Here is a 17,862-nt window from a genome sequence, read left to right on the forward strand (position 1 = left end):
TTGTGTGTGTGTGTGTGTGTGTATGTGTTTGTGTGTGTGTTGAGAAAGAAACTTCCCACGCTTTTCTCACGTGTCCGGAGGAGGCTATAAAGGGGGACAGGAGCAGGGGGTTTTGGAAAGCCTCTCCGGGCTTGTTTTTTTAAATCTTTCAAAAGGGGAAACTGAAAAAGGGAGTCACGGTGGGGGAGTCCTCAAACTAGTCGAAGCTCAAAATTTGGTGTCTGAAAAATGTGTGGATGTAACCAAATTGAGAAAAAAGAAAGATAGGTGGTATGTTTGGGGAAAGGAACCTGGATTTTTTTTGGCTCAGAGTGAAGACGAAGCTCATGGGTAAAGAGGAAGATTTGTTTTGGGAATGTCTTGGGAGAAAAAGCCCAAAGGGTAGTGAGAGGACCAGAGCAAGGAAGGATAGCAGTACCCCTGAAACAGGAGTAGTGGGAGTATATGATAATGTAAGAAAGTAAACACTACATTTTTATTTGTAAAATTCAAAGTTAATGGAGTGAGATGGGTGATTATTGGTGCATATGCACCTGGGCATGAGAAGAAATATCATGAGAGGCAAGTGTTCTGTTATCAGCTGAATGAGTGTGTTAGTAGTTTTGATGCACGAGACTAAGTTATAGGGATGGATGATTTGAATGCAAAGGTGAGTAATGTGGCACTTGAGGGAATGATTGTTGTACATGAGGTGTTCAGGGTTGTAAATGGAAATAGTGAAGAGCCTGTAGATCTATGTGCTGAAAAAGGACTGGTGATTGGGAATACCTGGTTTAAAAAGAGAGATATACATAAGTATGCTTATGTAAGTAGGAGAGATGGCCAAAGAACGTTATTGGATTACGTGTTAATTGATAGGCGAGCGAATGGCAGACTTTTGGATGTTAATGTGCTGAGAGGTGCAACTGGAGGGATGTCTGATCATTATCTTGTTGAGGCGAAGGTGAAGATTTGTAGAGGTTTTCAGAAAAGAAGAGATAATGTTGGGGTGGAAAGAGTGGTGAGAGGAGGTGAGCTTGGGAAGGAGACTTGTGTGAGGAAGTACCAGGAGAGAATGAGTAGAGAATGGAAAAAGGTGAGAAAAACGGACGTAAGGTGAGTGAGGGAGGGATGGGATGTATTTAGGAAATCAGTGATGGATTGCGCAAAAGATGATTGTGGCATGAGAAGCGTGGGAGGTGGGCAGATTATAAAAGTTAGTGAGTGGTGGGATGAAGAATTAATATTATTAGTGAAAGAGAAGAGACTCATTTGGACGATTTTTGCAGTGAAATAATGCAAATGACTGGGAAATGTATATAAGAAAGAGGCACGAGGTCAAGAGAAAGGTGCATGAGGTGAAAAAGAGGGCAAATGAGAGCTGGCGTGAGAGAGTATCATTAAATTCTAGGGAGAATTAAAAGATGTTTTGGAAGGAGGCAAATACAGTGCGTATGACGATGGAACAAATGGGAACTTCAGTGAAGGGGACTAATGGGGAGGTGATAACTAGAAGTGGTGATGTGAGAAGGAGATGGAGTGAGTATTTTGAAGGTTTGTTGAATGTGTTTGATGATAGAGTGGCAGATATAGGGTGTTTTGGTCGAGGTGGTGTGCAAAGTGAGAGGGTTAGGGAAAATGATTTGGTAAACAGAGAAGAGGTAGTGAAAGCTTTGCGGAAGATGAAAGCCGGCAAGGCAGCAGGTTTGGATGGTATTGCAGTGGAATTTATTAAAAAAGGGGGTGACTGTATTGTTGACTGGTTGGTAAGGTTATTTAATGTATGTATGACTCATGGTGAGGTTGGCGAGGATTGGCGGAATGCGTGCATAGTGCCATTGTGCAAAGGCAAAAAGGATATAAGTGAGTGCTCAAATTACAGAGGTATAAGTTTGTTGAGTATTCCTGGTAAATTATATGGGAGGGTATTGATTGAGAGGGTGAAGGCATGTACAGAGCATCAGATTGGGGAAGGGCAGTGTAGTTTTTAGAAGTGGTAGAGGATTTGTGGATCATGTGTTTGCTTTGAAGTATGTTTGTGAGAAATACTTAGAAAAGCAAATGGATTTGTATGTAGCATTTTTGGATCTGGAGAAGACATGATATTGAGTTGATAGAGAAGTGTGGGAGGCAAGTTGTTAGAAGCAGTGAAAAGTTTTTATCGAGGATGTAAGGCATTTGTACATGTAGGATATAGGAAAGTGATTGGTTCTTAGTGAATGTTGGTTTGCTGCAAGGATGTGTGATGTTTCCATGGTTGTTTAATTTGTTTGTGGATGGGCTTGTTAGGAAGGTGAATGCAAGACTTTTGGAAAGAGGGCAAATATGCAGTCTGTTGTGGATGAGAGAGCTTAGGAAGTGAGTCAGTTGTTGTTCGCTGATGATACAGCGCTGGTGGCTGATTCATGTGAGAAACTGCAGAAGCTGGTGACTGAGTTTCGTAAAGTGTGTCTAAGAAGAAAGCTGAGAGTAAATGTGAATAAGAGCAAGGTTATTAGGTACAGTAGGGTTGAAGGTCAAGTCAATTGAGATGTAAGTTTGAATATAGAAGAAGTGGAGGAAGTGAAGTGTTTTAGATATCTGGGAGTGGATCTGGCAGCGGATGGAACCATGGAAGTGCAAGTGAATCATAGGGTGGGGGAGAGGGTGAAAGTTCTTGGAGCGTTGAAGAATGTATGGAAGACGAAAACATTATCTCGGAAAGCAAAAATGGGTATATTTGAAAGGATAATGGTCCAACAATGTTATATGTTTGCTAGGCCTGGGCTATGGATAGAATTGTGCGGAGGAGGGTAGATGTGCTGGAAATGATATGTTTGAGGACAATATGTGGTGTGAGGTGGTTTGATCGAGTAAGTAGTAATAGGGTAAGAGAGATGTGTGGTAATAAAAATAGTGTGGTTGAGAGAGCAGAAGAGGGTGTTTTGAAATGGGTTGGTTACATGGACAGAATGAAAGAGGAAAGATTTTCAAAGAGTATATATGTGCCAGAGGTGGAGGGAACGAGAAGTGGGAGACCAAATTGGTAGTGGAAAGATGGAGTGAAAAAGATTTTGAGCGTTCGGGGACTGAACACGTATGAGGGTGAAAAGCGTGCAAGGAATAGAGTGAACTGGAAGGCTGTGACATACCGGGCTCAACATGCCGTTAATAGATTGAACCAGGGCCTATGACGCGTCGCGGGTAAACCATGGAAAGTTCTATGGGTCCTGGATGTAGAAAGGGAGCTGTGGTTTCAGTGCATTATACATGAGAACGAATGTGCCCTTTGTTATCTTTTCTCAGCGCTACCTCGCATAGATGCGGGGCGAGGCGGTTGTCTTTTCATGTTTGGAGGGATGGCGGCGAGAATGAATAAAGGCAGCAAGTATGAATCATGTACATGTGTATATATATATATATATATATATATATATATATATATATATATATATATATATATATATATATGAGCCTTTTTATGTATATATATGCGTTGAAATGTATACGTATTTATATGTGCGTGAATGTATATTGATGGGTTAGGCCATTAACGATATACATATATATATATATATATGTATATATATATATATATATATATATATATATATATATATATATATATATATATATATATATATATATATTTTTTTTTATACTTTGTCGCTGTCTCCCGCGTTTGCGAGGTAGCGCAAGGAAACAGACGAAAGAAATGGCCCAACCCCCCCCATACACATGTATATACATACGTCCACACACGCAAATATACATACCTACACAGCTTTCCATGGTTTACCCCAGACGCTTCACATGCCTTGATTCAATCCACTGACAGCACGTCAACCCCGGTATACCACATCGCTCCAATTCACTCTATTCCTTGCCCTCCTTTCACCCTCCTGCATGTTCAGGCCCCGATCACACAAAATCTTTTTCACTCCATCTTTCCACCTCCAATTTGGTCTCCCTCTTCTCCTTGCTCCCTCCACCTCCGACACATATATCCTCTTGGTCAATCTTTCCTCACTCATCCTCTCCATGTGCCCAAACCACTTCAAAACACCCTCTTCTGCTATCTCAACCACGCTCTTTTTATTTCCACACATCTCTCTTACCCTTACGTTACTCACTCGATCAAACCACCTCACACCACACATTGTCCTCAAACATCTCATTTCCAGCACATCCATCCTCCTGCGCACAACTCTATCCATAGCCCACGCCTCGCAACCATACAACATTGTTGGAACCACTATTCCTTCAAACATACCCATTTTTGCTTTCCGAGATAATGTTCTCGACTTCCACACATTCTTCAAGGCCCCCAGAATTTTCGCCCCCTCCCCCACCCTATGATCCACTTCCGCTTCCATGGTTCCATCCGCTGCCAGATCCACTCCCAGATATCTAAAACACTTCACTTCCTCCAGTTTTTCGCCATTCAAACTCACCTCCCAATTGACTTGACCCTCAACCCTACTGTACCTAATAACCTTGCTCTTATTCACATTTACTCTTAACTTTCTTCTTCCACACACTTTACCAAACTCAGTCACCAGCTTCTGCAGTTTCTCACATGAATCAGCCACCAGCGCTGTATCATCAGCGAACAACAACTGACTCACTTCCCAAGCTCTCTCATCCCCAACAGACTTCATACTTGCCCCTCTTTCCAAAACTCTTGCATTTACCTCCCTAACAACCCCATCCATAAACAAATTAAACAATCATGGAGACATCACACACCCCTGCCGCAAACCTACATTCACTGAGAACCAATCACTTTCCTCTCTTCCTACACGTACACATGCCTTACATCCTCGATAAAAACTTTTCACTGCTTCTAACAACTTGCCTCCCACACCATATATTCTTAATACCTTCCACAGAGCATCTCTATCAACTCTGGAGAAGGCATATATATATATATATATATATATATATATATATATATATATATATATATATATATATATATATATATATTGCTATTTTATCCAAGACAAGGTAGCGTCAAGAACAGATGACCAAGCCTAAGAAGAAAAATTCTCCATTGGCCCCTTACCTTCCTGCTCAAGGAGTCCCTTCTATGGGATTCATGCAGCACTCAGGAAGCCAGTCACACCCACCGGGCAGGACCACAGGTCAAGAAGTGTGGTGATGTATGTATGTTTGAGTATGGTGAATACATGAAGTTAAGGACTAAATGTTCAGTGATTTCACAATGAAAGCTACATCTTGGGGATGACAGGTCCTGTGATATTTTGAATCTGTGTTTGTTGTGCTGTGTTGATGAAATGTGTTGTACAGAATGCAGATGATAAAGCGTCACTTGTACATGCCTGGGGAGCGTAGTTTCACATGGGTGTGTGTCTAGCATGGTAGGATTTAGGAAGAAGTTGAGAGTATGCTTGTTTAAAGTTTGTTGAGTCATTTATGTGTGTATGAGTTAGTGCCACACTTGTTGGAAGAGTAGGAATCTATGAGAATAAGTTGCTTAAGTAGGAATTAGATGTATAACTTTTGTTTCTACTAAAGGGCTAACAGTTGGTTATCGTGTGGTTTGGGTGGGAGTTGGTTCAGGGATGTAAGTTAATGAATGCTAAGCTTAATGAAGTGAAACTGTATTAGAATGTTTATGTTTCACTGTGCCAGTGCTAAATGCTTGTCGTTGCTAGGTAGCCAGTGATAGTTCCGACTGCCTTATTTGTGTTGGTTCTTGTTTTGTTTGCTTTTGACAGGGTGGATGAACAGACAGGTGAGGTGTGCTTTAGAGTGGAGTGGATGTACTTTTTGTACAGGATGATGCATTATAAGCAGCAGCAAGGACACAAAGCATTCCTTTGAAGGGAGAAGTTCTTTGATGAGACTGTACTCTTTTTTGTAATCATACGATGATACAGCCCTGCCAAAGGTGACTCTTTACTCTCGACATAACCTTAAACAGGCAAAGTCTGGAAACATCAAAATATACATGTCTTTCTTTCATTTTGTTTCACACTTGCTTGCCATCTCCTGTGTTAACAAGGTTGTGCCAGGAACAGACAAAAACAGCTTCATTCACTGACACACACATACACACACATTTTTTTTACCCCAGGTGTTCACTATTTCCAGCATGAGCAAGATAATGTCAGAATATATGACTGAGCCTTTTGGAAAGTAATACGGGAGGGTATGATTTCCACCTCCCCACTTCTGCCCCTCAGGAGCAAGTCGGGGCTGGTAGTTTCTCTCTCCAGTACTATTACTTTCCAAACACAGGAACAGAGGAAACATGAAAGATCTTCCTCAAAGGCTCAAACTAGAGTAACAAAATATGCATGGATGTAACCATCTTTGTGGGATACAGTATATGGCATGAAATACAAATTTCCTTAAAAGTAAAATTAAAAGAAAATTGAAGCATATATACAATATTCTGCTCCTATACACTTTCTCTGAAAGATCCAAAAATATTCAGTATTTACACACTTCTTATTAAGCAACATTTCCTGCATATTAACCAGTTCTGTTTAGAGCTACATTTAGTTCAGATCTATCCACTTTCACTCCCTTCCCATTTCAGTGGGGTGGATCAGGTACACTCAGTCTCCACAAACATAATTCATTTTCCCATTTCTTTCGTCTGTTTCCTTGCGCTACCTCGCAAATGCGGGAGACAGCGGCAAAAAAAAAAAAGAAAAAATATATATATGTTATCCTTGGGGATGGGAGAAAGAATACTTCCCACATATTCCCTTCGTGTCGTAGAAGGCGACTAAAAGGGGAGGGAGCGGGGGGCTGGAAATCCTCCCCTCTCATTATCTTTTTTTTAATTTTCCAAAAGAAGGAACAGAGAAGGGGGCCAGGTGAGGATATTCCCTCAAAGGCACAGTTCTCTGTTCTTAACGCTACCTCGCTAATGCGGGAAATGGCGAATAGTTTGAAAGAAAAAAAAAAAATATATATATATATATATATATATATATATATATATATATATATATATATATATATATATATATATATATATATATATATATATATATATATATATATATATTTGCAGAGAAAAATGCAATTGAGTGGGAGATGTATAAAAGAAAGAGACAGGAGGTCAAGAGAAAGGTGCAAGAGGTGAAAAAAAGGGCAAATGAGAGTTGGGGTGAGAGAGTATCATTAAATTTTAGGGAGAATAAAAAGATGTTCTGGAAGGAGGTAAATAAAGTGCGTAAGACAAGGGAGCAAATGGGAACTTCAGTGAAGGGCGCAAATGGGGAGGTGAGAACAAGTAGTGGTGATGTGAGAAGGAGATGGAGTGAGTATTTTGAAGGTTTGTTGAATGTGTTTGATGATAGAGTGGCAGATATAGGGTGTTTTGGTCGAGGTGGTGTGCAAAGTGAGAGGGTTAGGGAAAATGATTTGGTAAACAGAGAAGAGGTAGTGAAAGCTTTGCGGAAGATGAAAGCCGGCAAGGCAGCAGGTTTGGATGGTATTGCAGTGGAATTTATTAAAAAAGGGGGTGACTGTATTGTTGATTGGTTGGTAAGGTTATTTAATGAATGTATGACTCATGGTGAGGTGCCTGAGGATTGGCGGAATGCGTGCATAGTGCCATTGTACAAAGGCAAAGGGGATAAGAGTGAGTGCTCAAATTACAGAGGTATAAGTTTGTTGAGTATTCCTGGTAAATTATATGGGAGGGTATTGATTGAGAGGGTGAAGGCATGTACAGAGCATCAGATTGGGGAAGAGCAGTGTGGTTTCAGAAGTGGTAGAGGATGTGTGGATCAGGTGTTTGCTTTGAAAAATGTATGTGAGAAATACTTAGAAAAGCAAATGGATTTGTATGTAGCATTTATGGATCTGGAGAAGGCATATGATAGAGTTGATAGAGATGCTCTGTGGAAGGTATTAAGAATATATGGTGTGGGAGGAAAGTTGTTAGAAGCAGTGAAAAGTTTTTATCGAGGATGTAAGGCATGTGTACGTGTAGGAAGAGAGGAAAGTGATTGGTTCTCAGTGAATGTAGGTTTGCGGCAGGGGTGTGATGTCTCCATGGTTGTTTAATTTGTTTATGGATGGGGTTATTAGGGAGGTAAATGAAGGAGTTTTGGAAAGAGGGGCAAGTATGAAGTCTGTTGGGGATGAGAGAGCTTGGGAAGTGAGTCAGTTGTTGTTCGCTGATGATACAGCGCTGGTGGCTCATTCATGTGAGAAACTGCAGAAGCTGGTGACTGAGTTTGGTAAAGTGTGTGGAAGAAGAAAGTTAAGAGTAAATGTGAATAAGAGCAAGGTTATTAGGTACAGTAGGGTTGAGGGTCAAGTCAATTGGGAGGTGAGTTTGAATGGAGAAAAACTGGAGGAAGTGAAGTGTTTTAGATATCTGGGAGTGGATCTGGCAGCGGATGGAACCATGGAAGCGGAAGTGGATCATAGGGTGGGGGAGGGGGCGAAAATTCTGTGGGCCTTGAAGAATGTGTGGAAGTCGAGAACATTATCTTGGAAAGCAAAAATGGGTATGTTTGAAGGAATAGTGGTTCCAACAATGTTGTATGGTTGCGAGGCGTGGGCTATGGATAGAGTTATGCGCAGGAGGATGGATGTGCTGGAAATGAGATGTTTGAGGACAATGTGTGGTGTGAGGTGGTTTGATCGAGTGAGTAACGTAAGGGTAAGAGAGATGTGTGGAAATAAAAAGAGCGTGGTTGAGAGAGCAGAAGAGGGTGTTTTGAAGTGGTTTGGGCACATGGAGAGAATGAGTGAGGAAAGATTGACCAAGAGGATATATGTGTCGGAGGTGGAGGGAACGAGGAGAAGAGGGAGACCAAATTGGAGGTGGAAAGATGGAGTGAAAAAGATTTTGTGTGATCGTGGCCTGAACATGCAGGAGGGTGTAAGGAGGGCAAGGAATAGATTGAATTGGATCGATATTGTATACCGGGGTTGACGTGCTGTCAGTGAATTGAATCAGGGCATGTGAAGCGTCTGGGGTAAACCATGGAATGCTGTGTAGGTATGTATATTTGCGTGTGTGGACGTATGTATATACATGTGTATGGGGGTGGGTTGGGCCATTTCTTTCGTCTGTTTCCTTGCGCTACCTCGCATACGCGGAAGACAGCGACAAAGCAAAAAAAAAAAAAAAAAAAAAAAATATATATATATATATATATATATATATATATATATATGTATATATATATATATATATATATATATATATATATATATATATATATATATATATATATATATATATATATACATATATATATATATATATATATATATATATATATATATATTTATACTATTCGCCATTTCCCGCCTCAGCGAGGTAGCGTTAAGAACAGAGGACTGGGCCTCTGAGGAAACATCCTCACCCGGCCCCCTACTCGGTTCCTTCATTTGGAAAATTAAAAAAAAAAAAAAAAAAAGAGGGGAAGATTTCCAGCCCCCCGCTCCCTTCCCTTTTAGTCGCCTTCTACGACACGCAGGGAATACGTGGGAAGTATTCTTTCTCCCCTATCCCCCGGGATAATATATATATATATATATATATATATATATATATATATATATATATATATATATATATATATATATATATATATAGCAATAAAATGTCAGCAAGTATTAAGGCTGTACTGTCGATAACAGTTGGCGTCACCGAACCTCTGAATGTGTATAAGTCTAGGGACATGGCCCTTAATGGCAAGCTGGTGAACTAAACACCTCCGACACATATATCCTCTTGGTCAATCTTTCCTCACTCATTCTCTCCATGAGCCCAAACCATTTCAAAACACCCTCTTCTGCTCTCTCAACCACGCTCTTTATATTTCCACACATCTCTATTACCCTTACGTTACTTACTGGATCAAACCACCTCACACCACACATTGTCCTCAAACATCTCATTTCCAGCACATCCATCCTCCTGCGCACCACTCTATCCATAGCCCACGCCTCGCAACCATACAACATTGTTGAAACCACTATTCCTTCAAACATACCCATTTTTGCTTTCCGAGATAATGTTCTCGACTTCCACACATTCTTCAAGACTCCCAGAATTTTCGCCCCCTCCCCCACCCTATGATCCACCTCCGCTTCCATGGTTCCATCCGCTGCCAGATCCACTCCCAGATATCTAAAACACTTCACTTCCTCCAGTTTTTCTAAATTCAAACTCACCTCCCAATTGACTTGACCCTCAACCCTACTGTACCTAATAACCTTGCTCTTATTCACATTTACTCTTAATTTTCTTCTTTCACACACTTTACCAAACTCCGTCACCAGCTTCTGCAGTTTCTCACATGAATCAGCCACCAGCGTTGTATCATCTGCGAACAACAACTGACTCACTTCCCAAGCTCTCTCATCCCCAACAGACTTCATACTTGCCCCTCTTTCCAAAACTCTTACATTCACCTCCCTAACAACCACATCCATAAACAAATTAAACAACCATGGAGACGTCACACACCCCTGCCGCAAACCTACATTCATTGAGAACCAATCACTTTCCTATCTTCCTACACGTACACACGCCTTACATCCTCGATAAAAACTTATGACTGCTTCTAACAGGTTTGGATGGTATTGCGGTGGAATTTATTAAAAAAGGGGGTGACTGTATTGTTGACTGGTTGGTAAGGTTATTTAATGTATGTATGACTCATGGTGAGGTGCCTGAGGATTGGTGGAATGCGTGCATAGTGCCATTGTACAAAGGCAAAGGGGATAAGAGTGAGTGCTCAAATTACAGAGGTATAAGTTTGTTGAGTATTCCTGGTAAATTATATGGGAGGATATTGATTGAGAGGGTGAAGGGATGTACAGAGCATCAGATTGGGCAAGAGCAGAGTGGTTTCACAAGTGGTAGAGGATGTGTGGATCATGTGTTTCCTTTGAAGAATGTATGTGAGAAATACTTAGAAAAGCAAATGGATTTGTATGTAGCATTTGTGGATCTGGAGAAGGCATATGATAGAGTTGATAGAGATGCTCTGTGGAAGGTATTAAGAATATATACATATATATATATATATATATATATATATATATATATATATATATATATATATATATATATATATATATATATATATATATATATATATATATATATATTATCCCTGGGGATAGGGGAGAAAGAATACTTCCCACGTATTCCCTGCGTGTCGTAGAAGGCGACTAAAAGGGGATGGAGCGGGGGGCTGGAAATCCTCCCCTCTCATTTTTTTTTTTTTTTTTTTTTTTTTTTCCAAAAGAAGGAACAGAGAAGGGGGCCAGGTGAGGATATTCCCTCAAAGGCCCAGTTCTCTGTTCTTAACGCTACCTCGCTAACGCGGGAAATGGCGAATAGTTTGAAAGAAAAATATATATATATATATATATATAAATATTTTATTATTATTATTATTATTATTATTATTATTATTATTATTATTATTATTATTATTATTATTATTATTATTTTTCTTTGTCGCTGTCTCCCACATTTTTGAGGTAGCGCAAGGAAACAGACAAAGGAAATGGCCCAACCCACCCCCATACACATGTATATACATACACGTCCACACACGCAAATTTACATACCCATACATCTCAATGTACACATATATATACACACACAGACATATACATATATAAACATGTACATAATTCATACTGTCTGCCTTTATTTATTCCCATCGCCACCTCGCACCACATGGAATAACATCCCCTCCCCCCTCATGTGTGCGAGATACCGCTAGGAAAAGACAACAAAGGCCCCATTCATTCACACTCAGTCTCTAGCTATCATGTAATAATGCCCGAAACCACAGCTCCCTTTCCACATCCAGGCCCCACTGAACTTTCCATGGTTTACCCCAGACGCTTCACATGCCCTGATTCAATCCATTGACAGCACGTCGACCCCGGTATACCACATCGATCCAATTCACTCTATTCCTTGCCCGCCTTTCACCCTCCTGCATGTTCAGGCCCCGATCACTCAAAATCTTTTTCACTCCATCTTTCCACCTCCAATTTGATCTCCCTCTTCTCCTCATTCCCTCCACCTCCGACACATATATCCTCTTGGTCAATCTTTCCTCACTCATTCTCTCCATGTGCCCAAACCATTTCAAAACACCCTCTTCTGCTCTCTCAACCATGCTCTTTTTATTTCCACACATCTCTCTTACCCTTACATTACTTACTCGATCAAACCACCTCACCACATATTGTCCTCAAACATCTCCTTTCCAGCACATCCACCCTCCTGCGCACAGCTCTATCCATAGCCCACACCTCGCAGCCATACAACATTGTTGGAACCACTATTCCTTCAAACATAGCCATTTTGGCTTTCCAAGATAATGTTCTCGACTTCCACACATTCTTCAAGGCTCCCAGGATTTTCACCCCCTTCTCCACCCTATGATTCACTTCCGCTTCCATGGTTCCATCCGCTGCCAGATCCACTCCCAGATATCTAAAAGACTTTACTTCCTCCAGTTTTTCTCCATTCAAACTTACCTCCCAGTTGACTTGACCCTTAACCCTACTGTACCTAATTTTTTTATTTTTTTTATTATACTTTGTCGCTGTCTCCCGCGTTTGCGAGGTAGCGCAAGGAAACAGACGAAAGAAATGGCCCAACCCCCCCCCCCCCTCCATACACATGTATATACATACGTCCACACACGGAAATATACATACCTATATATATATATATATAGGTATGTATATATATATATATATATATATATATATAAATATATATATATATTTTTTTTTTTTTTTTTTTTTTTTAAACTATTCGCCATTTCCCGCGTTAGCGAGGTAGCACTAAGAACAGAGGACTGGGCCTCTGAGGGAATACCCTCACCTGGCCCAATTCTCTGCTCCTTCTTTTGGAAAAAAAAAAAAAAAAAAAAAAAAAAGAGAGAGGGGAGGATTTCCAGCCCCACGCTCCCTCCCCTTTTAGTCGCCTTCTACGACACGCAGGGAATACGTGGGAAGTATTCTTAATCCCCTATCCCCAGGGAATATATATATATATATATATGTATATATATATATATATATATATATATATATATATATATATATATATATATATATATATATATATATATATATATATATATATATATATATATACATGGTAAAGGATGTGTGGATCAGGTGTTTGCTTTGAAGAATGTATGTGAGAAATTTGTATGTAGCATTTATGGATCTGGAGAAGGCATATGATAGAGTTGATAGAGATGCTGTGTGGAAGGTATTAAGAATATATGGTGTGGGAGGCAAGTTGTTAGAAGCAGTGAAAAGTTTGTATCGAGGATGTAAGGCATGTGTACCTGTAGGAAGAGAGGAAAGTGATTGGTTCTCAGTGAATGTAGGTTTGCGGCAGGGGTGTGTGATGTCTCCATGGTTGTTTAATTTGTTTTTGGATGGAGTTGTTAGAGAGGTGAATGGAAGAGTTTTGGAAAGAGGGGCAAGTATGCGGTCTGTTGTGGATGAGAGAGCTTGGGAAGTTAGTCAGTTGTTGTTCGCTGATGATACAGCGCTGGTGGCTGATTCATGTGAGAAACTGCAGAAGCTGGTGACTGAGTTTGGTAAAGTGTGTAAAAGAAGAAAGTTAAGAGTAAATATGAATAAGAGCAAGGTAATTAGGTACAGTAGGGTTGAGGTTCAAGTCAACTGGGAGTTAAGTTTGAATGGAGAAAAATGGAGGAAATAAAGTGTTTTAGATATCTGGGAGTGGATCTGGCAGCGGATGGAACCATGGAAGCGGAAGTTAATCATAGGGTGGGGGAGGGGGCGAAAATCCTGGGAGCCTTGAAGAATGTGTGGAAGTGTAGAACATTATCTCGGAAAGCAAAAATGGGTATGTTTGAAGGAATAGTGGTTCCAACAATGTTGTATGGTTGCGAGGCGTGGGCTATGGATAAAATTGTGCGCAGGAGGGTTGATATGCTGGAAATGAGATGTTTGAGGACAATGTGTGGTGTGAGGTGGTTTGATCGAGTAAGTAATGTAAGGGTAGGAGAGATATGTGGAAATAAAAAGAGCGTGGTTGAGAGAGCAGAAGAGGGTGTTTTGAAATGGTTTGGGCACATGGAAAGAATGAGTGAGGAAAGATTGACCAAGAGGATATATGTGTCGGAGGTGGAGGCAACGAGGAGAAGTGGGAGACCAAATTGGAGGTGGAAAGAAGGAGTGAAAAAGATTTTGTGTGATCAGGGCCTGAACATGCAGGAGGGTGAAAGGCGGGCAATGAATAGAGTGAATTGGAGCGATGTGATATACCGGGTTTGACATGCTGTCAGTGGATTAAATCAGGTCATGTGAAGCGTCTGGGGTAAACCATGGAAAGTTGTGTGGGGCCTGGATGTGGAAAGGGAGCTGTGTTTTCGGGCATTATTGGGTGACAGCTGGAGACTGAATGTGAACGAATGGGGCCTTTGTTGGGTTTTCCTAGTGCTACCTCGCACACATGAGGGGGGAAGGGGATGGTACTCCATGTGTGGCGAGGTGGCGATGGGAATGAATAGGGGCAGACAGTGTGAATTGTGTGCAGGGGTATATATGTATGTGTCTGTGTGTGTATATATATATATGTACATTGAGATGTATAGGTATGTATATTTGCGTGTGTGGGCGTGTGTGTGTGTACATTGTGTATGGGGGTGGGTTGTGCCATTTCTTTCGTCTGTTTCCTTGCGCTGCCTCGCAAACGCGGGAGACAGCGACAAAGCAAAATAGATAAATATATATATATGTATATATATATATATATATATATATATATATATATATATATATATATATATATATATATATATATATATATATGTATATATATATATATATATATATATATATATATATATATATATATATATATATATATATATATATATATATAAATATATATATATACATACACAGGCAAATACATATATGCACGTGTACATAATTCATATTGTCTACCTTTATTCATTCCCGTCGCCGACCCACCACACATGAAATGAAAAACCCCTTCCCCCTCACATGTGCGCGAGGTAGTACTGGGAAAAGATAAAAAAGGCTACATTCGTTCACACTCAGTCTCTAGCTGTCATGTATGATGCACCAAAAGCACAGCTCCCTTTCCACATCCAGGCCCCACAAAACTTTCCATGGTTTACCCCAGACGCATCACATGCCCTGGATCAATCCATTGACATCACGTCGACCCTGGTATACCACATCTTTCCAATTCTCTCTATTCCTTGCACACCTTTCACCCTCCTGCATATTCAAGCCCCGATCACTCAAAACCCTTTTCACTCCATCTTTCCACCTCCGATTTGGCCTCCCACGTCTCCTCTTTCCATCCACCTCTGACACATATATCCTCTTGGTCAATGTTTCCTCACTCATTCTCTCCATGTGCCCAAACCATTTCAAAACACCCTCTTCTGCTCTCTCAACCACGCTCTTTTTATTTCCACACATCTCTCTTACCCTTACATTACTTACTCGATCAAACCACCTCACACCACATATTGTCCTCAAACATCTCATTTCCAGCACATCCACCTTCCTCCGCACAACTCTATCTATATTCCACGCCTCGCAACCATATAACATTGTTGGAACCACTATTACTGCAAACATACCCATTTTTGCTTTCCAAGATAACGTTCTCGACTTCCACACATTGTTCAACGCACCCAGAACTTCCACCCCCTCACCCACCTTATCATTCACTTCCGCTCCCATGGTTCCATCCGCTGCCAAATCCACTCCCAGATATCTAAAACACTTCACATCCTCCATTTTTTTTCCATTTAAACTAACCTCCCAAGTGACTTGTCCCTCAACCCTTCTGTACCTAATAACCTTGCTCTTATTGACATCTACCTTCAGCTTTCTTCTTTCACACACTTTACCAAACTCAGTCACCGGCTTCTGTAGTTTCTCGCCCGAATCAGCCGCAACGCTGTATCATCAACGAACAACAACTGACTGGCTTCCCAAGCTCTCTCATCTTCAACAGACTGCATACTTGACTCTCTTTCCAAGACTCTTGCATTCACTCCCTAACAACCCCATCCATAAACAAATTAAACAACTATGGAGACATCATGCACCCCTGCCGTAAACCAACATTCACTTAGAACCAATCACTTTCTTCTCCTCCTACATGTACACATGTCTTACATCCTCGATAAAACTTTTTTCTGCTTGCTAACAACTTACCTTCCACACCATATGTTCATAATACCTTCCACAGAGCTTCTCATCTATCAACTCTATCATATGACTTCTTCAGATCTATATAATGCTACACGCAAATCCATTTGATTTCTAAGTATTTCTCACATACATTCTTCAAAACAAACACCTGATACACATATCCTCTATCATTTCTGAAACTACGCTACTTTTCCCCAGTCTGATACTTTGTACGTGCCTTCACCCTCTCAATCAATACCCTCCCATACATTTTCACAGGAACACTTAATAAACTTATACCTCTGTAATTTGAGCACTCACTCTTATCCTCTTTGCCGTTGTGCAATTTCAGTATGAAGGCATTCCTCCAGCCCTCAGGCACCTCACCATGAGTCATACATATTTCAAATAATCTGACCAACCAGTGAACAATAGAGTTACCCCTTTTTTAGTAAATTCCACTGCAATACCATCCAAACCTGCTGCCTTACCGGCTTTCATCTTCCACAAAACTTTTACCACCTCTTCTTTCTTTATCAAATCATTCTCCCTAACCCTCTCACTTTGCACACCACCTCGACCAAAACACACTATATCTGCCACTCTATCATTAAAGACATTCAACAAACCTTCAAAACATTCACTCCATCTCCTTCTCACATCACCACTACTTGGTATCACCTCACACCAGCCCCCTCACTGATGTTTCTATTTGTTCCCTTGTCTTACGCACTATATTAAGTTCCTTCGAAAACATGTTTTTATTTTCTGTTAAATTTAATGATACTCTCTCACTACAACTCTCATTTGCCCTCTTTTTCGCCTCTTGCAACTTTTTTTTGACCTCCTTCCTCTTTCTTTCATACATCTACCAGTCATTTTTATTATTTTCCTGCAAAAATCATCTAAATTCCTCCTTCTTGACTTTCACAAATAAGCTTACTTTTTCATCCCACCACTCACTATCCTTTCTAATCTGCCCACCTTCCACGCTTCTCATGTCACAGGCATCGTTTGCATAAGCCATCACTGCTTTCTTAAATACATCCCATTCCTCCCAAACTCCCGTTACGTCCTTTGTTCTCACCTTTTTCCATTCTGTACTCATTCTCTCCTGATACTCCCTTACACAAGTCTCCTTCCTAAGCTCACTTACTCTCACCACTCTCTTAACTCCAACATTCTCTCTTCTTTTCTGAAAACCTCTACAAATCTTCACCCGCGCCTCCACAAGATAATGATCAGACATCCCTCCAGTTGCACCTCTCAGCACATTAACATTAACATTGATTAACATTAAAAGTTAATATATATATATATATATATATATATATATATATATATATATATATATATATATATATATATATATATATATATATATATATATATATATATATATATATATATATATATATATATATATATGGGAGCGGGGGGCTGGAAATCCTCACCTCTCAATTTTTTTTTAATTTTCCAAAAGAAGGAACAGAGAAGGGGGCCAGGTGAGGATATTCCCTCAGTGGCCCAGTTCTCTGCTCTTAACGCTACCTCGCTAACCCGGGAAATGGCGAATAGTTTGAAAAAAAAAAAAAAAAAAAAAATATATATATATATATATATATATATATATATATATATATATGTATATATATATATGTATATACATATGTATATATATATATATAT

The 17,862-nt window shown here is 40.1% G+C and overlaps 1 protein-coding gene across 1 annotated transcript in view; it reads right to left on the reverse strand.

Moving 5' to 3' along the window:
- The window catches only part of LOC139763335 (glutamate receptor-like), a 767,617-nt gene that overhangs the window by 10,465 nt on the left and 739,290 nt on the right, over positions 1-17,862 (reverse strand). The window lies entirely within an intron of this gene.

This window comes from Panulirus ornatus, chromosome 46, assembly GCF_036320965.1.
Source record: "Panulirus ornatus isolate Po-2019 chromosome 46, ASM3632096v1, whole genome shotgun sequence".
Classification (NCBI taxonomy): domain Eukaryota; kingdom Metazoa; phylum Arthropoda; class Malacostraca; order Decapoda; family Palinuridae; genus Panulirus; species Panulirus ornatus.